Raw genomic sequence first — 24,601 nt, forward strand, 5'->3', positions numbered from 1 at the left:
AAAAGTGCTTGATCTAGACCTCCACTTCACTTAATCATTGTCAATCTGTTTCAATCCCCGGCAACGGCGCCAAAAACTTGATGTGTGGAAAATGATCCAACACAAAACTCACCGGCAAGTGTACCGGGTCGCATCAAGTAATAATAACTCACATGAGTGAGGTCGATCCCACAGGGATTGAAGGATTGAGCAATTTTAGTTTAGTGGTTGATTTAGTCAAGCGAATCAAGTTTTGGTTGAGTGGGTCGTATTTAACAGAAGCTAAATTGCTTGGAATATAAAGGGAGAAGGGAGAATTGCAGTAAATTAAAGAACAGGAAAATAAACTTGCCGAATCTTAAAGAACAAGAAAGTAAATGACTGAAACTTAAAGTGCAAGAAATGTAAATTGCAGTAACTTAAATGGCAGGGAATGTAAATTGCTTGAATGTAAAAGGGATTCGAGGACTGGGATTGCAGAATCTAAACAAAGAGAAATTGGATTGCCACAATTAATAGAGCAGAAACTGAATTAGAAGCAATTATAATTCAAACAGAAATTGAAATTAAAGTGCAGCAGGGTTCACAGAAGAACCAAAAGTAAATTGGGATCTCAGGACTCCAGAGACTAGGTAGCAGAGCCTATATCTCAATTACCTTCCTAGATCCAAGTTCTCAAAGCAATTGACAAGAAATTGAAGAAGAAGCAGTAAAGGGAATGTAAATTGAACTCAATTATGCAGAAGATAAATTAAAGAGCTCTTGAGTGGAGATTGAGACAGAATTTCCTCAATTCTTAACACCCAAGACTCAAACAAGAAAATGAAAAATGCCCAAGCAAGAACGAGGAAGAAGAGAGATCAATTCTCCTTCCCAATTCTCTGAAATCTCGGTTCAGTCTCTAAAGAAAAGTTGCAATAATTCAAAGCTCAAAGAAAGTGCAAAATTCCAAAGTCAAGTAAAAGGTCTTCAATTACATCAAACTAGCTCCTATTTATACACTTTCTATTCTTGGATTTTGGGATTTGGATGGGCTTTTGATTTGGTGAAGAAATGAATTAAATTGGATTTTTAATTCAATTTTTGGCCCAAAAATAATAGCTTCCAGGAGGCTGCCCTGCCCTTGTGGAGGGCAGGGCAGGATTTGGTGCTTGGTGTGTGCGTGGTGCGGTGTGGTGCAGGCTTGGTGCGCAGGATGCTGCCCTGCCCTCGCGGAGGGCAGGGCAGAAAAATTTGGTGCGCCAGAATTGTGCTGTGGTGCGCTGCTGGTGCTGCCAGATAATGCTGCGGTGCGCCAGAATTGTGCCACAACAAAATGCTGCCCTGCCCTCGCGGAGGGCAGGGCAGTGTTTCCACTTTGACATCCCGAGTTCGAAACTTGGATGCTACACACGCTAGCCATTTTCCTTGGCTTTCTGTACCAAAGTGAGGCTTAATTCCTTGCTTCCTCATGGTCCCGTGTTCAACTCTTGTGGCAAGCATTGTAGACATTTTCCTTTGATTTTCTTCCCTTGGTGAGCCCGATACTGCCCTTGTGGAGGGCAGGGCAAGGTTTTGTTCTTCTTGATTCCAAGGCACAAATTTGTGCTCTGCCCTTGTAGTGGGCAGGGCAGAGTTGCCTTTCATGCTTTGTTCCCTTATGTTGCCCTCCTAGAGGGCAGTGTGCCCTTGTGGAGGGCAATGCTTGCCTCCCCTCTTTACATGCGGCACGCTTCTCCTTCCTTTGACCACGTTTTCTTCTCCTTTGGTCACGCTTTCTTAGGTCACGCTTTTCTCTTTTATTCTTTTCTTCACCTACATTAAACCAAAACAACCACTCCAAGTATCACTAAATTCACAAGGCTTATAAATCAATTAAAATTCAATTAAAATTAGCTTAAACCTCATGAGTTAACATTAATTTCATGGTGATTGTTTGATTTAAAGAAGTTATACATTTTCACTCCAAATCACTTACTTAGGATGCAAGAAAGTGCATAAAGACTAATAAAACAAGTGAAATTAGCAGAAAAATGGGTATATGATGACCTTGCTTGTGCACCCATCTTCTTGTTGATCATCATGATTCCATCCGGGTGGCAAGTGATGGTGTTTTTGCGGAAAATGAATTTCCAACACACATATCCAACCGGCAAGTGTACTGGGTCGCATCAAGTAGTAATAACTAACAAGAGTGAGGTCGATCCCACAGGGATTGATAGATCAAGCAACTTTAGTGGGTGATTAGTTTAGTCAAGCTAACATTGAGTGAATTGTGTGAAGTTGATCATCAGAAAGTAAAATATCAATGAATTTAAAGTGCAGAAAGTAAAAATGGACAGAAACTTAAAGAGCAGGAAATGTAAATTAACGGAATCTTAAATGACAAGAAATGTAAATTGCAGGAAATGTAAAAGGGATTGGGTGCAGGGAAATTAAATGAAAGCAGTAGATCAAAGCTTAGAACAATTGCAAGGAAATTAAATTGCAGGAAAAGTAAATTCAAGGTCACAGTAGCTTAAATGTAAATTGCAGAAGAACACAAGTGCAGGAAATTAAATTGGGAGCAATGGGATGCAACAAAGAGACATAGATCATTTCTCAAATCTCAAAGTGAAACTAACAATTTCAATGAAATAGTAAAAACAGAAAGGAAGCCAAGAGCTTACTTGCTCTCAAGATCAAAACAGAAAGGAAATTGAAGAGGAATGAAATAGAAAGTAAAATGCAGCTCAATTTCAATAGCTAAAGGAAAGTTGAATATCTCAGGGGTGGAGGAGACTAGAAAACAAGTCTAGATCTCAATCCCTTCCTTAATCCAACAGCAAACAAGATGCAGGAAAATTAAAGATGAAAGCAATGAAGAAAACTTTGATTCAAATCACAATTCACTTGAAAGTTTGCAGAAGAAGGACAAGAGAGGTAGCAGATAGAGAATGAAAACAGAATTCCTTCCAATCTCAATCCAAGATTCAAAACAGAAATGAAAACTAAGAGAGAGAGCTCTCAAATCCTAATGCTCCCTAGTGGAGCTAGCCTCTTTCTAATCGAGCTTTTCTCCCGAAAATGAGAGTGATGCCTTTATATAGGCTTTTTTATAAAATAAAAATAAAATGAAATTGAAATTAAAAACAAATTCACAAAAAAATGAAATTCCTAATCTAGCTTCTCTGTGTGCCTTTGAATCATGTTGAGTGGGCTTTGCTTGCTTTGGATTTGAGGAGAAATGGGTTTGGTTGGCCTTGATTCAATTTGGAGAGGAATTGAATTTAAATGAAATTTTGGTTGAATTTTGGCCCATGTTGCTCCCAGGAGGCTGCTCTGCCCTTGTGGAGGGCAGAGCAGGGAAATTGTGTGATGAAGCCTCGTGCGTGCTTGTGCTGCGTGTGTAGCATCAGGATGCTGCCCTGCCCTTGTGGAGAGCAGGGCAGTGGTGTCATGGTGCGTGCCATGCTTCCCTGGGCCGTGTCAAAGTGATGCGCGCAAGCTCCCTTGTGTGTAGCGCTCCCCACTTCCCCTTAGGTGCTTGGTTTGAAACCCATGGGTGGCACTTGGAGTTGATTTTTCTTGGATTTTCTTCAAGAAGAGCACGACATTGCCCTGCTCTCCAAGAGTGCAGAGCAGAATAATGAGCGCTACGTTGCTTTGGAGTGAGGCTCCAGCTTCGAACCTTGGTGGAAGCACTTTGGTTTATTTTTGCTTATTTTTGGCCCTTAAAGATTCCTTTCACTCATGCCTCAATTGTACGCCAAATATGGATTGCTATATATCGTTGGAAAGCTCTGAATGTCAGCTTTCCAACACAACTGGAAGCACATCAATCGAACATCTGTAGCTCAAGTTGTAGCCCTTTGAAGTAGGCATGGTCATGTTGTGAGCGGCCAGATTTTAACTTAGCGAAAATTTGCTCCAACCTCACTTTGTTTCATCATGATTCTGCCCTGCCCTTGGCAAAAGCAGAGCAGTATGTGCTGATTGCTTATTCTTCATTAATTTGGTCATGGGCCATGCTTTTAAAAGCATGGCCTAAGCCTCCAAAGTGTGCTCCAACTTCAAAGTGTGCTCCAAAGCTCTTTTTTCCTCTTTTTTTGTGCTTCTTTGCTTCTTTTTCTTCTTATTTCCTACAAGATTTATAAAATTAAAAGATCAAGGAAATCTTCCAATTAAGCACAAAAGAATGCAATATTTAAGCACTAATCATCAATTTCTTGTATGAAAAAGCATAGAAAAATAGGTATATGATGACTTGTCATCAGCAAGCAGTCCGAATTCTCACTGAAGCGGCCAAACAACATCTTAAACCCATTCAATTGAGCTCTATACCAACCCTTGCGTTTAAACTTAAAGCTTCCAACCATAATGAACTTTGCAGGACAATTCTTACCACTGACCATCTTCCTCTTACTCTTAGTGCCAAAAAGAGCTCTAAACTGACCATCCGTCTCTAGTAGCCCATATTCAAGTGGAAAAGTAAAGGATAAGGATAGGAATTTTATCCACTTAAATGTTGTGTTGGACGGTAATGGTTTTGGGAGAGATATTTCTAATGAATTTGCAAGCTCCACTCCCTTGTGCTCTTCTCTGACAACTTCCACCTCTTTGTAAGCTTCTTCAATTGCAACCTCTTCCTCTTGGTGGCTTTCTTCCAATTCAACCTCTTCTTCATTGTTTACCAAAGGCATGGGAGGTTGTGCTTCTTCTTCTTTAAATTCCATCTCTTGATCAAGCTCTTCCAAGTCTTCAACCATGACATGCTTTGGAGGTTGTACACCCTCTTCAACATCAATTTCAAACATCTTGGAAGGAGGCTTTATGAACGGACTTTCCAATGGAGGTTCAGCATCTCCTAAGTCTTCAACTAACTCTTCTTCTTCTACAATGACAGCGGTCTCTACTTGTTCCAGTACGAAGTTATGCTCTATGCTGTCCACTGGAGTTTCTAGTGTCTTCTTCGTGCCGCGTTCTTCATTAGATTCTCCACTTGAAGCCATGGGAGTCTGTTGAGTGTCTGAACATCGAAAAGGTAATCGACTTATCGCTTGATCCAGGTGTTTAAGTATGAAATTTTATTCCTCCTTGATGGCTTCTTTTCTATGATAACTCCCTTCAACTATTCTTTTATCTTCGAGGGTCTCTCCTATCTCCACATTTTGGGCCTCCTCTTGCTCTAAGTCAAAATCAGACTCCTTCTTGATGTCTTCCTTCACTGATTCTTCAACCACTCATTCGACTTCAAGGGTCTTAACTACCTTCACCTTTAAGGCCTCCTCTAGCTCCTTATGAAGTATAGATTCACGAAGATGATCCCTTCTCTCTTGTTCCATGTCAATAGCATTATTGGGATCATGTTGCTCTTGGGTTGATGGATGTGGGTGCTCTTCCATGGATGGTGGTGATGTGATGGAGAGATCATTCTGTGGTTGAAAAGGAAGTGCACTAGAGCTTGAGGGTTGATTGTTGAAGGTATTTGGTGGTCCGATTTGGGCGACGAGAGCTTGTACAGTAGAGTTTAGATCGGCAAATGCTTTCTCCATGGAGGTTTGGGATGGATAAGAGGATTCATTTGTTGGGAGAAAGGGTTCATGGTAGGAAGGTGGTTCATCTTGATAATGATAAGGAGATGGTGTATATTGAGGTGGTGGTTCTATGTATGGTTCATTTGGCTCATAAGGTGGTTGGTATGGTGGATACAGGTTAGGGTCATATGGAGGTGAATGGTGGAAAGGGGCTTGTGAGTATGGTGGTTCAAAATTATATTGAGGAGGAGGGGGTTCATGGGCATATGGTGGGTCTTGTTGGTAACTACAAAGGGGTCTACCATATCTATCATCTTGGTATGCATTGTAGAATGGTCTTTGTCCATGATATCCTGGAAGGTGTTGTTGTCTAAAGGGTTGATCAGATCCTCTTGGCTCCATCCATCTTTGGTTGCTTTGACCTTGATGCACATTCCTATTGTAATCTCCTCTTCCTGCAACATAATTGTAACTAGACTCATAGCCAAAGGGGTGAAAGTTCATACTAGTAGGAGAAAATAAAAACAAAAACTAACAAAAAGAAAATAATTTAAAAAAAATGATTTTTGAAAAATTTAAGATAAGATTTTGAAAAAGATATGATTTTTGAAAAAAAAAAGATAAGATAAGATTTTTGAAAAAGATATGATTTTTTTTTTGAAAAAGATTTGAAATTTGAAATTTGATTTTGAAATAAGATAAGATAAGATAAAAATTTTAAAATAAAAATCTGAATTTTTTTTAAATATTTACAATAACCAATAATAAGGCACACTTTTGCAATTCTCCGACAACGGCGCCATTTTGACGTTAGAATTTTTGCTAGTAAAGAATTTTGTAAAAATATAGTCGCGTTGTGAGTATAGATTCTAAACCAACAGAAAATTCCTTTGTACAAACATTTTGGTTGTCACAAGTAACAAACCCAATAAATTTATAAACCGAAGTATTCAAACCTCGGGTCGTCTTCTCAAGGAATTGCAGGGAAGTATGATTTATTATTGGTTATGGAAAAACAGTGTTTGGGTTTGAAAAAGGTTTTAAGCAAGAGAAATAGATTGCAAGAATTAATAAATTAATAACTAATAAAGCTCTTGGCAAGGTATGAAAACTGGAAGTCTTATCCCAGTTATCCTTATCAATTGTGATGAGAATTGGATTTTTCTCCCACTAAATTAACCTCTAACTATGAAGGTAAGTCAAGTGAATGGAATAAGTTTGGTTCCTCAGGTCCTAGTCTTTCCTTGGAAAAGGCTAGAGTTATTGGAACTCGAGTTAATTCTTGAAGAATTCCAATTTTCAGTCAACAATGAGTTTGACAACTCAAAAGTTACTAATTAATCAACTAAGGCCAAAAGGGAAGAAAATCTACTCGAATGAAAATAATTTGGATAAAGCCAAAGCATCCATAACATATAAGTATGAAATACTTCAATTTATATTAAATAAAGAAAATCCTAACATGAATGTCATTAAGCCAAATTGGCAACATATATAATTAAAAATAAGAGAAGTCAAAATAAAGGAATATTAAACCTGGAGCTCAGAAGAATTGTAAGTTGAAATAATAATAAATCCTAAATCCTTTAAGAGGAATCCTAATCCTAAATCCTAAGAGAGAGGAGAGAACCTCTCTCTCTAAAAACTACATCTAAAACCTAAAATTGAATTATGATCTGATATGTATTCCCTCTTTTGAGTCTCTGCATGTTCCCTGACTTTAATCTGTATTTATGGGCCGAAAACTGGGTTGAAATGCGGCTCAGAATCTCTGCCAGCGACTTTTGTAATTCTGCAGATCGCGCACGTCACGCGTCTGCATCGTCCACGCGTTCGCGTCACTTAGCATTTCTCGTACCACGCATGCGCGTTGTCCACAATTTTGCATCGTTCGTGCAGCTTCCAATCCACACAGTCGCGTCAGGCACGCGAGCGCGTCACGGTAATTCCTTCTATTTTGCGCGGTCGCGTGAGCCATGCGACCGCGTGACTTTTCACTGGTCATCTCCTCAATTCCTTGTGTTCCTTCCATTTTTGCATGCTTCCTCTTTATTCTCTAAGCCATTCCTGTCCTATGAAGCCTGAAATACTTAACACACAGATCAAGGCATCGAATGGTAATAAGAGAGGATTAAGATTAGCTAAATTAAGACCAAAGAAGCATGTTTTCAATCATAGAACTAAACTAGGAAAGAATTGTAAAATCATGCAAATCCTATGAATAAGTGGGTGAAAAGCTTGATAAAACCACTCAATTAAATACAATATAAACCATAAAATAGTAGTTTATCAAGCTCTTCACAAGGAACGCGTAGCCACTGACGACATGCAAATCAGAGCACCGTAGCTCAAGATATTAGCTTGGAAAGATTGAAGTGAATAGTGCCAAAGGGTTTCCTTTCTTCTTCTCTTCCCATCCATGTGAGTGTCTTTACGTGAGTGTTATGGTTGGTTGGGTTCATTAAATGAACCTTATATATGTTGGGCTTGGGCCCAATTTGGGTTCGGTCCAACCCGTTAGCGTTTTTTGCCCGTTTGGCCCAACTTCGGGTCAAACCTTTAAAATTAATGCCTGGTTTTCCATTTCTAATGTTTTTCTAAGGTTTTTGACTATTTCCCACTGGTGGACGAAATTGTGATTGCCCTCTTTGTATTTGCATGAGATTTATTTAATGGCTCTTTGGCATATGTGATCACAACTACGTTCAACTTAACCAGCAAGTGTACTGGGTCATCCAAGTAATACCTTACGTGAGTAAGGGTCGATCCCACAGAGATTGTTGGTATGAATTAAGCTATGGTCACCTTGTAAATCTCAGTTAGGCAGATTAAATAGTTTTGGGTTTCGAAAATTAATAATAAAAAGAAGATAAAAAGGGATAGAAATACTTATGTAAATTAATAGTGGGAATTTCAGATAAGTGTATGGAGATGTTGTGCTCCTCTTGAATCTCTACTTTCCTATTACATTCATCCAATCCTTCTTACTCCTTTCCATGGCAAGTTGTATGTAGGGCATCACCATTGTCAATGGCTACATCCCATCCTCTCAGTGAAAACGTTCCTATGCTCTGTCACAGCACGGCTAATCATCTGTCGGTTCTCAATCAGGTTGGAATAGAATCCCTTGATTCTTTTGCGCTTGTCATCACGCCCAGCCTTTAGGAGTTTGAAGCTCGTCAAAGTCATTCAATCACAGAATCCTACTCGGAATACCATAGACAAGGTTTAGACTTTCCAGATCCTCATGAATGCCGCCATCTATCTAGCTTATACCACGAAGATTCTGTTGGGGAATCTAAGAGATATGCGCCCTGCCTAAAGTAGAACGGAAGTGGTTGTCAATCACGCGCGTTCATAGGTGAGAATGATGATGAGTGTCACGGATCATCACATTCATCAAAGTTAAGTATAACGTATATCTTGGAATAAGAATAAAAGAGAATTGAATAGAAAGTAATAGTAATTGTGTACAGCAGAGCTCCACACCCTTAATCTATGGTATGTAGAAACTCCACTGTTGAAAACACATAAATAAAAGGTTCAGGCATGGCCGAATGGCCAGCCCTCTCCATGATCAAAAGACCGAATGATCAAAGACTACAAAGTCAAAAGATTAAACTGTCAAAAGATGTCTAATACAATAGTAACTTATCCTATTTATACTAGACTAGCTACTAGGGTTTACATGAGTAAGTAATTGATGCATAAATCCACTTCCGGGGCCCACTTGGTGTATGTTTGGGCTGAGCTTGATCTATCCACGAGCTGAGGCTTTTCTTGGAGTTGAACTCCAAGTTATAACGTGTTTTGGGCGTTCAACTCCGGATCATGACGTGTTTCTGGCGTTTAACTCCAGACAGCAGCATGTACTTGGCGTTCAACGCCAAGTTACATCGTCAATTTCCGAATAAAGTATAAACTATTATATATTGCTGGAAAGCTCTGGATGTCTACTTTCCAACGCCGTTGAGAGCGCGCCAATTGGAGTTCTGTAACTCCAGAAAATCCATTTCGAGTGCAGGGAGGTCAGATTCCAACAGCATCAGCAGTCCTTTTGTCAGCCTTTTTCAGAGTTTTGCTCAAATCCCTCAATTTCAGCCATAAATTACCTGAAATCACAGAAAAACACATAAACTCATAGTAAAGTCCAGAAATGTGAATTTAACATAAAAACTAATGAAAACATCCCTAAAAGTAGCTTGAACTTACTAAAAACTACCTAAAAATAATGCCAAAAAGCGTATAAATTATCCGCTCATCACCCACTTTTTCTCGTGCAGTACCGGGCAAACTTGAACCAGTTAATCGGTTCAACTGCCGGTTCGTGATTTTTCACGGTTCTTTGTAGAAAACACATTTTCTGACTCAGGAAGACCCACTGAGTCCAAAAATCACATTTAAATCCTCAAATTCTCACTCTAACTTTTCAGAATCTAATTTGGGCAATATAATCACTTAGTTAACCGGTTGATTAGTTGCGGTTCTTACATTCTACCCACCAAATAAGAAATTTTGCCCTCAAAATTTGAATTACTTGAGAAAAGCTCGAGATAATCCTTTCGCATCTCAGACTCCAATTCCCAAGTATGTTCTTCAACTCTTGCCCTTTTCCACGCAACCTTACCAATGAAACTTCCTTTCCTCGCAGCTTCTTCACACTGGTGTCGTCAATTCTCACTAGCGTCACTTGGAATGTCAAGTTCTCTCTCAACTCAACTGACTCAGGCTCCAACACATGAGCCGCATCCGACGTATACATACAGAGTTGTGACACATGAAATACGTCATGCAAGTTAGACAGACGAGGTGGCAAAGCAACTTGATATGCCATCGGCCCGAATCGCCTTAGGATCTCAAATAGTCCTATATACCTCGGATTCAACTTCTTGGTCTTAGTTGCTCTTCCGATCCTAGTTGTTGGTGTAACCCACAGAAATACATGTTCTCCCACTTCAAACTCTAACGGTTTCCTCCTCTGGTCCGCATAACTCTTCTGTCGACTCTGAGCAGTTAAAATCTTTTCCCGTATCTTCTTAATCTTCTCCATAGTCTCTGCTACCAAATCTGGACCCAAAATACTTGCTTCACCAGATTCATACCAACAAAGTGGGAATTGGCACTTCCGTCCATACAAAGCCTCATACGGGTCCATCCCAATTCTCGCATGAAAGCTATTGTTATATGCAAACTCTACCAATGGCATGTAATGGTCCCAACTTCCAGGTTGATCCAATACACAGGCTCTCAGCATATCTTCCAACGTCTGAATAGTCCTTTCCAACTGTCCATCCGTTTGTGGATGATACGCCGTACTGAGACATAGCTTCGTACCGAAAGCTTTTTGAAAAGCTCCCCAAAACCTTGATGTGAATCGGGGATCACAGTCTGACACTATGCTCGACGGCACACCATGCAACCTTAGTATCTCCTTGATGTACAATCTCGCCAACTTCTCCATAGAATAGTTCATGCGGATAGGTAGAAAATGAGCGGATTTGGTTAAGCGATCCACGATCACCCAAACCGCATCAAATTCCGACCTAGTCCTCGGCAAACCGGTCACAAAACCCATCGCGATTCCTTCCCACTTCCACTGAGGAATCTCAAGGGGTTGCAACATCCCTGACGGCTTCTGATGCTCTATCTTTACTTTCTGGCAAGTTAAACACTTAGTTACCATTGTAGCTACATCACCCTTCATCCCAAGCCACCAGAACATCTTCTTTAAATCATAGTACATCTTCGTGCTTCCGGGATGAATAAAAAACCCACTGTTATGAGCCTCCGACAACAAGTCTTTCCTCAAACTCCCGACATCCGGCACACTGATGAGCGGATAATTTATATGCTTTTGGCATTATTTTTAGGTAGTTTTTAGCATGTTTTATTCATTTTTTATATTTTTATTAGTTTTTATGCAAAAATCACATTTTTGGACTTTACTATGAGTTTTTGTGTTTTTCTATAATTTCAGGTATTTTTTGGCTGAAATTTAGGGACCTAAGCAAAAATCTGATTCAGAGGCTGGGAAAGGACTGCAGACGCTGTTGGATTCTGACCTCTCTGCACTTAAACGGGTTTTTCTGGAGCTACAGAAGTCCAATTGGCACGTTCTCAATTGGTCTGGAAAGCTAACATCCTGGGATTTCCAGTAATGTATAATAGTTCATACTTTTTCCGAGATTTGATGGCCCAAACTGGCGTTAAAACGCCCACCAAAGACCCTTTTCTAGTGTAAAACGTCGAAACTGGCACCAGAACGGGAGTTAAACGCCCAAACTGGCATCCAAGCTAGCTTTTAACTCTAGAAAAGGCCTATGCACGTGTAAAGCTCAAGGCTCAGCCCAAGCACACAACAAGTGGGCCCCGGAAGTGGATTTCTGCACTATCTACACTTAGTTATTTATTTTCTGTAATCCCTAGTAACTAGTTTATTATAAATAGCACTTTTTCATATTGTATTCAGATCCCTTTTTCAGATCTTATCCCATTTTTTCACATTTTGGAGGCTGGCTATTCGGCCATGCCTAGACCTTTTTTTCTTATGTATTTTCCAACGGTGGAGTTTCTACACCTCAAAGATTAAGGTGCGGAGCTCTGCTGTTCTTCATGAATTAATGCAAGTACTATTGTTTCTCTTTCAATTCATGTTTACTTCTTCTCCAAGTTATACTCTTGTACTTAATTCAGTTAAGTCAAAATGAAGGGGTGACTGACGTGGCGAAAAAATCACCGATTAAAAGTTTATAGAGAAAACAGCGTTGCAAGTATAGCTCAAAACCAATGAAGATTCCGCGTATCAATTTAAAAGAGTTGTCACAAAATTTAGAAATAAAAATACTGGGAGTATGAGTCCCAGGTCATCTCCCAATGAGTTGCAGAGAGAATGCTAATTTATTAATTATGGGTTTTCAAGAGAGATGAGTTGAAAAGATGAGCAATTAAATAGTTGTAAATTAAAAACTAAGAATGATTACTAATATTCTAAGTAAAAGGTCTTGACTAGGAGAATGATCAATTGGAAGTTCTATCCTTGTTAGGATCTCTTAGGTGTAGTATTAAAAAAGTTGTCGTTTTCACTTAGTTAACCCTTACTAAATAAAGGAAAGTCAAGTGATTGAGCTAACTCTTATTCACAAATCCTAGTCCTCTCCCTTGGGAAGGTCTAGCCTTAGCGAATACAAAACTAGCCAACAACTTCCAGTTTAATCTTCACTTTAAGCCTTCCAACTCAAGTGCCTCCTTTTAATCAACCCCCATGTCAAGTAGGGAATCTACTCCATTGACATGAATATAATACTCAGAAAAATATAAGAAGAAGACATAATAAATCAAATAAAATTGAGACTAAAAATTAATTAAAAATAAAAGTGTTCCGAGGGTTTACCTGAAACGTGCAGCTCGGTCGTCTGGAGAGGCCCGAGGTGGGGGTTCGGTGACCCGAGCTTGATATGCGGAATGGTTGGTGGTTGTACCTGCAATGACACTCCGATGCTTAAGTTAGCATGGGTCCAAGCAGATATGTGTAGATGTGGAATGAATGCCATACCTGGGTGCTCCAGTGTATTTATAGTAGTTGGCCGTGATCTTCCCTGGATAAGATATTCTTTATCTTATCTTATCTTTTGGGAGCTTTATCTCTATCTTTGTGGAACCGCCTTTTCTAGGCCTTTTCGGCCTTTTAGGTTTGGGCTGCGTTCCTTTTGATGGGCCTTCCTTGCTCTTTGTCCGAGGTCCGACCTTTAGGTGTGAGCTTTAGGACAAGGTCGGACCTCTTACGAATTTGCCGAGTTGGAGGACCCCGGTCAGGGTATGAACAGTGCCCCTGCCCGAGTTCGTCCTCTTTGGGAGGTCGTGCTCGGGCATAGTAGTTTTTCAAAATTCAAAAATGGCCGTTCCTGCATTTATTGCATTTTACCATTTTTCCTCGATTTCCGTTCGGGCTCTGTGAAGGCTTTATTTATTTGCTCCCTTCCTCTTTTCTGCGTTTTGTTTTTCTTATGCTTTTACGAGCACCGCTTCTTCTTTCTCTTTGTTCTGCTTTCCCGAATCTTTCTGTGTGTCTTTCCGGGGTTTCCTTTGTGCCGTCGTTTCGTTCACCTTGCTTCGGAGCTCTTCGTCTTCGTTTCTTCTTCCAGGTTTGTTCCCATGTTTTTTCTTGTGATCATATGCTTCTGTTTTTTGTGTGGCTCTTGTTTGTTTCTTTTTCTTTATGCCTGGGTTGCCCCAAAAAGAGGCGCCGCCATTGCTGTTGTTTGTATATGGGGGGGGCTTTTTTTTGTTCTCTGGTGTTTTTGTTCCGGGTTGCCCCATTTTCTTCGTGGGGTTTTTGTTTCTTGCTTTGCTGAATGGGTTTTCGCTGTCTTCTTTATGTGATTTTTGCTTGCTGTTGTATTCTTCTTTGTAGGTAAGAATTTTATGTCTCGAAAGGTTCTTCAAGCGATGTCGACTAAAATTCCATGTGGTCTTGATTGGGTAGACCCTCTTCCTCTAAGAGTCCCTTCTGTGGTAGATTCTGAGTATTTAGTTAGGTTCCGTAGGCATTGTAGCATATGTGAAAATAGAGAGTCTGAGAGGGATTATGAACTAGTAGCCCCGGATTCCGAGGAGAGAGTGTGCTTCCCACCCTTAGATAGTTCCGAGAAGCTCTTCTTTTATGCTTATGATTGTTTTTTCTCTAAGCTGAGTGTCCGACTTCCCTTTACCGATCTGGAGTCCGAGGTGTTATGGTCTTGTAATCTTGCTCCTACGCAGCTCCATCCAAATTCTTGGGCGTTTTTAAAGCTGTTTCAACTTTTGTGTCAGTTTTTGGGCGTTGCTCCCTCTATTTCTCTTTTTTCCTATTTGTTTGTGTTGACGAAGCCGGGGTCGGGTGGAGGGAAGGTATCTTGGGTCTCTTTTAGGGCTAACCAGGGAAGGAAGTTTTGTACCCTGTATGATGAGTCCTTTCATGATTTTAAGAACTTTTATTTCAAGGTCCGGGCTACTGGAGACGTCCGACCTTTCTTTCTAGATGAGAGTGGGGAGCCTTCTTTTCCTCTTTGTTGGCAGGAGAATGTAGTGTCTGCTAAGTATACCCTTGAGAGTCTAGATGAGGTGGAGCAGGCTTTTGTGGGTGTGTTAAGCAGTTTATGGGGTCGGGCACCTCACTTGGACACGAAGAAAATGTTGGGAGATCCAAGCCTTCTCCGTTCCGAGTTAGGTAGTTCCCGACCTCTCCGAGATTCATCTTTTTTTGGTTTTGCTTGTTTTGGTGGAATTTCTGTTGTGGTAATCCTTTTCTTTTATTTCTGCAGAGATGTCTTCTCAGGCAGATTCCATGAAGTACCTTCGTCGGACGAAGAAGTCTGTGGCTGCTCGAAATATCGAGGCTGGGGAGGCTTCTGCCCGATCTTCTCCGAAGAAGACTACTGTGGGTGTCACTACTCGGTCGAAGACTATTCCGACTCCCCAGTTCCGACCTATAAATCAAGATCCTCCGACCTCTGGACCCGGTAACTCTTCCCCGCCTTCGTCCTCGGGTCCTCCTCCCAAGAAGCAGAAGACCTCTCAAGAGCTTGCGGGTTTTAATGATAAGGATTTTGATGCTCTTGGTTGGGTTGAACAACATATTCTCCCTCAGACTTTTATTTCTACTGATGATGTGTCTATGGAGCACCATTTTCAGTATATGGCGCGGAGCTGTGTCCGGATGGCTAGTCTTCATGCCGCTATTGCCCGGGAGTTCAAGAAATCCCCCCTTGGTGCGACCAGTTCCCGACTTGAGAAGGCTCAGTCTGAGTTCGAGAGGATTAGTGAACTGAAGGCTGCTAGGATTACTGAGCTGGAGGCATCTTTGGAGAAAGAGAAAGCTAAAGCTACCGCGGCTGTGGCGGCAGCGAATGCATCTGAGGAGATGGCGAAGGCGGCGAAGGAGAGTTATACTCGGACATATACTGAGCTTGTGGAGACAAAGGAGAGGTTGCGATCTGCTCAGGATGATTTTTACGAGCTAGAAGGACATGTGGCTAAGGGCATGGATGCTATGTTTGAAAATTTGAAGGCTCAGGTCCGGGTTCTTGCTCCTGACCTGGATTTGAGTTTATTTAGTACGGATAATGTTGTCGTGGAGGGAAAGATTGTTCCTGCTCCCAACGAGGATGAGGTTCCGGCGTCTGACCCCCAAGTTCCGGTTACGAACCCGACTTTACCTTCGGCTGGGGAGGAGTCTGGCGTGGAGGTTTTAAACCGAGATGACGGTGCTGTGAAGGCTGTCCCGATTTCTATGGTTCTTCCTCCGCAGCCTTCTCCCGACGTGGAGTCCGGAAAGGATCTTGATTCCCTGTAATCTTTTCTCTTTGATTTTTTGCCCGGCCTGTGGGCTCTTTTTTGGACAGTCTTTACTATCTGTTAATGCTTTGAACATCTTTTTTGCTATTAGCTACTTGTAGTAACTTTTTAGCTTATTATGTGGTGTTTGTTCGCGTTTTGACTTTTCACTTTTTGCTTTTTAGTTGTTTTTGGATAACAACCTTTTAGCTAGCGCTTTTTGAAACTTCGTTTTACCCTTCTCTTTGATTTCGTTTCTTCGCTTGTACTTTTTGGCTGTTTTTGTATAGCAACCTTTTAGTAAGCGTTTTTCGAAATCTTTGTTTTACCCTTCTCTTTGATTTCGTTTCTTCGCTTGTACTTTTTGGCTGTTTTTGTATAGCAGCCTTTTAGTAAGCGTTTTTCGAAATCTTTGTTTTCGCCGTTTTAAGGCTTCTTTCTCGGGCTTTTTCTCGGACCTCGGGGGGGGGGGGGGGGGGGCGGTCGAGTACTTCCCTTTATTGGGTCCGGCCTTTATTGTTGGTCGGCCTTTTAAGTTATTTTTGTAACCTCTTTTATTTGGCTTTTTGAGCCTTTTCAGGGTTGCTTTATAACTTCTCACATTAATTTGAACCTCGTCGCTTTTATCTTTGCCGACCTTGTGTGGTCTCTTGGCAATGATTTTTTGCGTTTTGTCGAGCATAAATTAATGCGCCTTGGCGGGGTACTTTTCAGGATTTGTTTCATCATGAAGAAGAAGGAGAAGGAAAAGAGAAAAATTCGATTAGTATTAAAAAAAAAGAATATTTACAGAGTGTTTACCCTTGGCTAGGTCGGGTGCTTTTCTAGTCCGGGTGTCTCATTAAAAAACCCTTGTAGGGAAAAAGAGTACACCTCGGGTCAAGTTTTTCTAGCTGTAGTATCGTTTTAGATTACAGGCGTGCCAGGCCCTGGGCAACTCATTGCCTTCTAGGTCGGATATTTTGTAATAGCCTGTTCCTAAGACTTCTGTTACCTTGTAAGGTCCTTTCCAATTTGCAGCTAGCTTTCCTTCTCCCGACTTTTGTGTTCCGATGTCATTTCGGATTAGAATCAGGTCGTGAATGGAGAAGCTTCGCTTTATTACTTTCTGATTGTATCTGAGGGCCGTTCGCCATTTTAAGGCTTCTTCTCGGATCCGGGCTCTTTCTCGGACCTCGGGGAGGAGGTCGAGTTCTTCCTTTTGTGCCTGCGGGTTACCTTCTTCGTTGTAGAAGATGACTCTGGGTGACCCTTCATCTATTTCGATAGGAATCATTGCCTCCATCCCGTAAGCTAGTCGGAATGGCGATTCTCCCGTTGTAGAGTGTGGAGTTGTCCGATATGCCCATAGTACCTGGGGGAGCTCCTCGGCCCATGCCCCTTTGGCCTCTTGGAGTCTTCGTTTTAACCCGGCCAAGATGACTTTATTTGTGGCCTCTGCTTGTCCATTGGCTTTGTGGGTGCTCGACTGAGGTGAATTGCTGTTTGATTTTTAGCTCGGCCACCAAGTTCCGAAAACTTGTGTCTGTGAACTGTGTTCCATTGTCTGTGGTGATGGAGTAGGGGACTCCGAACCTTGTGACGATGTTTTTGTATAGGAATTTGCGGCTTTTTTGAGCCGTGATGGTGGCTAAGGGTTCAGCTTCGATCCACTTTGTGAAGTAGTCGACCCCTACTATGAGGTATTTGACTTGCCCCGGTCCTTGGGGGAACGGGCCGAGTAGGTCAAGTCCCCATTTTGCGAAGGGCCATGGTGCGGTGACGCTGATAAGGTCTTCGGGTGGTGCTTTGTGAAAATTGGCGTGTTTTTGGCAGGGGGGGCATATTTTCACAAATTCCGTTGCGTCTCTTTGCAAAGTCGGCCAGTAGAACCCGGCTCGGACTACTTTCTTGGATAATGCTCGAGCTCCGAGGTGGTTCCCACACATGCCCCCGTGGACTTCTTCGAGGACGCTCTTTGTTTCTGAGGTCGGGATACACCTAAGGAGGGGGTTTGAGAATCCTCTTCTGTATAATATGTCGTGAATCAGTGTATAATTCTGGGCGTCTTTCGTGAGTCTTCTAGCTTCCTTCCTTTCGGCGGGGAGAGTTCCCGATTTCAGGTAGTTGAGTATGGGGGTCATCCATCCTTGCTGTTGGTTAGATATGTTTAGCACTTCTTCCTCTCTTAGCACGGAGGGGGATTGTAAGGTTTCCTGGAGGAGACTTCTGTTGTTGCCTCCGGGCTTGGTGCTGGCAAGCTTTGAGAGGGCGTCTGCCCGGGCGTTTTGTTCCCGAGGTATGTGCTGAATCTGTATTTCTGAAAAGTGGCGTAATTGTGCCTGTGTTTGGTCCAGGTATTTTTTCATAGTTGGGTCTTTGGCCTGGTAGCTTCCATTTACTTGTGATGTGACGACCTGGGAGTCGCTGAAGATCATGATTTTCTGGGCTCCGACCTCTTCGGCTAGCTTTAGACCTGCTAGTAGGGCCTCGTATTCGGCTGGGTTGTTCGAAGCCTGGAACTCGAATTTTAGGGATAGTTCTATCCGCGTTCCTTGGTCGCTTTCGAGTATAACCCCAGCTCCGCTTCCAGTTTTGTTTGAGGACCCGTCGACATACAGGTTCCATGAGAGTGGGGTTCCAGGGGTCTCAGTGTATTCTGCGATGAAGTCGGCTAGATACTGAGATTTTATGGCAGTCCGGGTTTCATAGTGGAGGTCGAACTCGGAGAGTTCCACCGCCCATTGCAGTATTCGTCCTGCCAGGTCTGTTTTTTGGAGGATGTGTCTCATGGGTTGGTTTGTCCGGACTTTGATGGTGTGGGCTTGAAAGTAGGGACGGAGCCTCCGAGCTGTGAACACTAGGGCGTAGGCAAATTTTTCTATCTTCTGATAGTTTAATTCGGCCCCTTGTAGTGCCTTGCTTACAAAGTATATGGGGTGTTGTCCTCGGTCATTTTCTCGTATTAACGCTGAAGCGACTGCTCGATTTCCAACCGAGAGGTATAGTACGAGTTCTTCTTCTTTTAAAGGTCGGGTTAGGATTGGTGGCTGCCCGAGGAATTCCTTGAATTCTTGAAAGGCTTTTTCGCACTCCGGGGTCCATGAGAAGGGTTTCCCTTTCTTTAGGAGTGAGTAGAGAGGTAGTGACTTTATTGCTGATCCCGCCAAGAATCTTGATAGGGCGGCTAGCCTTCCATTCAGTTGTTGTACTTCTTTGACACACGTCGGGCTCTTCATATTGAGTATCGCTTGGCATTTGTCCGGGTTTACTTCGATGCCCCTTTGAGTCAGCATGAAGCCTAAGAACTTTCCGGCTTCTGCGGCGAATGTGCACTTTGTCAGGTTAAGTCTCATGTTGTGTTTTCTGAGGGTGCCGAAGATACTGGTGAGGTCGGTCAGCAAGTTTCTGTCTTCTTGTGTCTTTACCAGCATGTCGTCGACGTACACCTCCAGCTGTAGTCCGATGTGCTCTGAGAACACTTTGTTCATTAGCCTCTGGTAGGTTGCCCCTGCGTTCTTCAGCCCGAAGGGCATTACTACGTAGCAGTAGTTTGCCCTTGGGGTTATGAACGAGGTCTTTTCTTGGTCGGGTCCGTACATCGGGATTTGATTGTATCCCGAGTATGCGTCCATGAAGGAGAGATATCTATAGCTTGAGGCTGCGTCTACTAAGGCGTCGATGTTTGGTAGTGGATATGGGTCTTTGGGGCAGGCTTTGTTGAGATCCGTGTAATCGACGCACATCCTCCATTTTCCGTTGGGCTTTTTTACCAGGACCACGTTTGCGAGCCATAGGGGGTATTTTACTTCCCTAATGAACCCTGCATCTAGCAGTGCTTGTACTTGTTCTTCTATTGCTTGCATGCGCTCGGGTCCGAGCTTCCGGCGTCTTTGTTGGACAGGTCGGGATCCCGGGTAAACTGATAGCTTATGGCACATCAGGTCGGGGCTTATGCCTGGCATGTCGGAGGCTTTCCAGGCGAAGAGGTCGGAATTCTCCCTTAAGAGGGTTATGAGTTCCTCTTTTAGGCCCGTTTCGAGGTTTGCTCCTATGTTTGTTATTTTTTCAGGTGTGTTCCCAATCTGGACTTTTTCGGTCTCTCCCTCTGGTTGTGGCCGAAGATCTTCTCGGGATTGAACTCGTCCGAGTTCTATTGTGTTGACCTCTTTCCTTTTTAGGCTCAGGCTTTCGTTGTAGCATCGCCGCGCTAGTTTTTGGTCGCCTTTTAGGGTAGCGATTCCTTTTGCGGTAGGGAACTTCATACAGAGGTGTGGGGTCGAGACTATAGCTGCCAGTCTGTTTAGGGTTGGTCGCCCAATGAGGGCATTGTATGCTGAAGTGACGTCGACTATAATGTAGTCGATGCTTAATGTTTTAGATTGCTCGCCTCTTCCAAAGGTAGTGTGTAGCGAGATGTATCCTAAGGGATGGATCGGAGTTTCCCCTAGTCCAAATAGGTCGGTGGGATAGGCCTTTAGTTCTTTTTCTTCAAGTCCGAGCTTGTCAAAGGCCGATTTGAACAGGATATCTGCTGAGCTTCCCTGGTCAATCAGGGTTCGATGTAAGTTGGCGTTTGCTAGGATAATGGTGATTACCATTGGATCGTCGTGTCCGGGAATTATCCCTTGAGCATCTTCTCGGGTAAATGAGATAGTAGGTAATTCGGGCAGGGGACTATCTTCTCGGACATGATAGACTTCTTTGAGGTGTCTTTTTCGCGAGGATTTGGATGTTCCTCCGCGTGCAAAACCTCCATTTATCATGTGAACATGTCTTTCAGGGGTTCGCGGGGTTTGTCCGGCCCGATCTTCGTTGTCTCCCCGCCTTCTCTTCCTGGTCCCTTCTCCTTTATCTGCTATGTATCTGTCGAGTTTTCCTTCTCTGGCTAGCTTTTCTATAACATTTTTTAGGTCGTAGCAGTCGTTAGTAGAATGACCGTAGAGCTTGTGATATTCACAGTATTCGGACCGATCTCTCCCCGCTTTCTTGTGTTTTAGCGGTCGGGGCGGTGGGATCTTTTCGGTGTGGCATACTTCTCTGTAGACGTCTACCAGGGAGGCTCGGAGGGGGGTGTAGTTGTGGTACTTCCGTGGCTTGTCCAAGTTGGGTTCTTCTTTCTTCTTCTGTTCCCGATCCCGATCTCGGAGTGGGTAGGTTGATTCCTTCCTAGAAGAGTCTCTTAGCTGGGAGGTTTCCTCCATGTTGATATATTTTTCTGCCCGCTCCTGCACCTCATATAAGGAGGTCGGGTATCGTTTGGATAGGGATTGGCTAAACGGTCCCTCTTTTAGGCCGTTTGCTAGTCCCATGATGGCTGCTTCAGTGGGCAAGTGTTGTATGTCCAGGCAGGCTTTGTTGAATCGCTCCATGTACTCTCGGAGAGTTTCTTCGTTGCTTTGTTTGATCCCGAGTAGACTGGGGGCATGTTTTGTCTTGTCCTTTTGAATAGAGAATCTTGTTAGGAATTTTTTGGTTAGGTCTTCGAAGCTGGTGATTGATCTTGGTGGCAGGTTGTCGAACCACTTCATGGCTGACTTGGTGAGAGTGGTGGGGAAGGCTTTGCACCGAATCGCGTCGGAGGCGTCGACTAGGTACATTCTGCTTCTGAAGTTGCTGAGGTGATGACTTGGATCGGTGGTGCCGTCGTAGAGGTCCATATCGGGTGGTTTGAAGTTTCGCGGTACCTTCTCCTTCATGATCTCTTGCGTGAAGGGATCGTGGTTGCCCTCGGTGGTGGTGCCGCGTTCTGTCCGGTCTTTCAGGTTGGCCTCTATTTTCCGCAGTTTTTCTTCTAATTCTCTGCGCTTTCGAGCTTCCCTTTTCAGATCTTGTTCAGTTTCTTTCTGCTTTTTTATGTCCTCTTCGAGTCGTTTTAGTCGGTCTTGTTGTGCTCGGACTGCTTCTAGAATTTCCGAGCTCTTCTCTTTTTCGGAATTTTGTGGATCTTTGTTTGGGAGTGATGTTTTTGGGCGATTCTGTTTGTTTCCTCCTGGAGTGCGTGGTGATAGAGGGCTGTCCGGTCGTTCTCCGGTGTCAATTTCGTCCTCTTGTTCAGATGCAGCGTGGTCATTGTTGAGAGGGTCGTCCGCCATGGTAGAGGGATGACTTCCAGGTCCCCGGCAACGGCGCCAATGTTCCGAGGGTTTACCTGAAACGTGCAGCTCGGTCGTCTGGAGAGGCCCGAGGTGGGGGTTCGATGACCCGAGCTTGATATGCGGAATGGTTGGTGGTTGTACCTGCAATGACACTCCGATGCTTAAGTTAGCATGGGTCCAAGCAGATATGTGTAGATGTGGAATGAATGCCATATCTGGGTGCTCCAGTGTATTTATAGTAGTTGGCCGTGATCTTCCCTGGATAAGATATTCTTTATCTTATCTTATCTTTTGGGAGCTTTATCTCTATCTTTGTGGAACCGCCTTTTCTAGGCCTTTTTGGCCTTTTAGGTTTGGGCTGCGTTCCTTTTGATGGGCCTTCCTTGCTCTTTGTCCGAGGTCCGACCTTTAGGTGTGAGCTTTAGGACAAGGTCGGACCTCTTACGAATTTGCCGAGTTGGAGGACCCCGGTCAGGGTATGAACAAAAAGTAATCCTCTGTATCAACAATCCATGAAAATAATCCAATTACCACTTTAAACAGGAATTAAGAATGTGGAATAAATAAAAGAGCAAGTAAGGAAACAAACTAGAACAGTATCTTCAACGGAGGTGATGACTCTTCAATATCCAAAGCAAAAAGCAATAAACTAATAAACGATGAATGTAAAGAAAACCTAGAGGAAGAGTAGTTCCTCTCTAGATTCAGATCTAAGATCCTAAAACTATCTTAATGAGATTGTCTTGATGTTGTGTTGAGTATCTGCATGTTCCCTGGTTTTATTCTATGTTTCTGGGCCAAAAACTGGGTCAAAACGCGGCCCAAAATCGCCCATAGCATTTTCTGTTATTTCTGTAGATCGCGCAAGTCACGCGTACGCATCGGTCACGCATGCGCGTTATTTGGCGATTTTCCTTATCGCGCGTCTGCGTTGTCCACGCGTGCACCTCATTTGTGCAGACTCCAATCTGCGCGTATGCGTCAGGCACGCGCACGCGTCGTTGTGATTTTCTCTATTCCGCACGCTCGCGTGAGCCACGCGACGCGTCGATGCTCGCTGCTCATCTCCTTAGTTTCTTCTGTTCCTTCCATTTTTGCAAGCTTCCTCTCCGTTCTCTAAGCCATTCCTGCCCTGTGATGCCTGAAACACTTAACACACGGATCACGGTATCGAATGGTATAAAGGAGATCGAAATACACAAATTAAAGATCTCTAGGAAGCAAGTTTTCAACCATAGAACAAACTTAGGAAGAGATTGTAATATCATGCAGTTCATATGAATAAGTGGGTAAAGACTTGATGAAACCACCCAATTAAACACAAGATAAACCATAAAATAGTGGTTTATCAACCTCCCCACACTTAGACATTAGCATGTCCTCATGCTTAGCTCAAGGAGATAAAATAAACAAGTGGGAAAAAGTAAGACTCATGCAATGCAATGCAACCTATGTATATGAATGCAACTATATGTTAAGATGATTTTGTCTACTTGGTTAAAAGTAAATAAGTTTTTCAAGACAAACATAAATCAAATTCCACTAATTAAAACCATACAGTAAAAACAAGTAAACTTGTAAGAAGACAGCTCATGAAAGCAGGAAACATAGAACTAAGAATTGAACCCTTAATGATGGTGTATATGCACTCTAATCACTCAAGTGTACAGGGTAATCCACTCTATTCTTCTCTAGTCATGCTTTCTAAACTTTGTTCTTCACCTAACTAGTCAACAAATAAGTAATGTACCAATGCAAACATTATGAGGTCTTTTCAAGGTTGTAATGGGGCCAAGGTAAGGGTGGGGACATATGTATGGCTAAGTGAGCTATAAATTAAATTCTTGACTAATATAAGCTCTCACATAAACACACACACACACACTCTATAAAATAAATAGGGATTTAAAAGGCTCAAAGTGGCTAACAAGGGTAATTAAAAGGGTAGGCTATTTTGGGATAAGTGAGCTAAAACAATTAATGGCCTCAATCATATTCATGCATATCACACATTAACTATTGGACATATAGGATGGAACAAAATAAAGATTACAATCATAGAGAAGTAAACACACAAGAATAAAATATTATGGTTAAATAATGTAACCATGTAATTAAGCTCAAATCTTACGGGTTGTGTGTTCTTAGCTATCATTTTATGTTCCAAATACAACTTCAAACAAATTTTAACAGAAAAAGGATTTTTAATCTAAATTAGTGAAAATTTTTAAAAATAGAGTTTTAAAAAGAAACATATTATATTTCAACCAAATAGATCATTCATGCAAATACCTATTACTATGCAATTTATCCTATTCTAACAAAAGAAAAATAAATATCCTATTAGTGTTTAAGAAAGAGAAATTACCTCTGGAAGTCAGGTACTGACCGACCTCCCCACACTTAAAGCTTAGCACCGTCCTCGGTGCCATCTGTCAGGAACAAAGGGGGCTGGTTGCAGTGTCTCCACAAGCGGGACCGTCATGGCTCCCTGATGAGCGGATAATTTGTATACTTTTTGGCATTGTTTTTAGTATGTTTTTGGTATGATCTAGTTAGTTTTTAGTATATTTTTATTAGTTTTTAGTTAAAATTCACTTTTCTGGACTTTACTATGAGTTTGTGTGTTTTTCTGTGATTTCAGGTATTTTCTGGCTGAAATTGAGGGACCTGAGCAAAAATCTGATTCTGAGACCAAAAAGGACTGCAGATGCTGTTGGATTCTGACCTCCCTGCACT

This window comes from Arachis hypogaea, chromosome 4 (assembly GCF_003086295.3).
Source record: "Arachis hypogaea cultivar Tifrunner chromosome 4, arahy.Tifrunner.gnm2.J5K5, whole genome shotgun sequence".
Taxonomy (NCBI): Eukaryota; Viridiplantae; Streptophyta; class Magnoliopsida; order Fabales; family Fabaceae; genus Arachis; species Arachis hypogaea.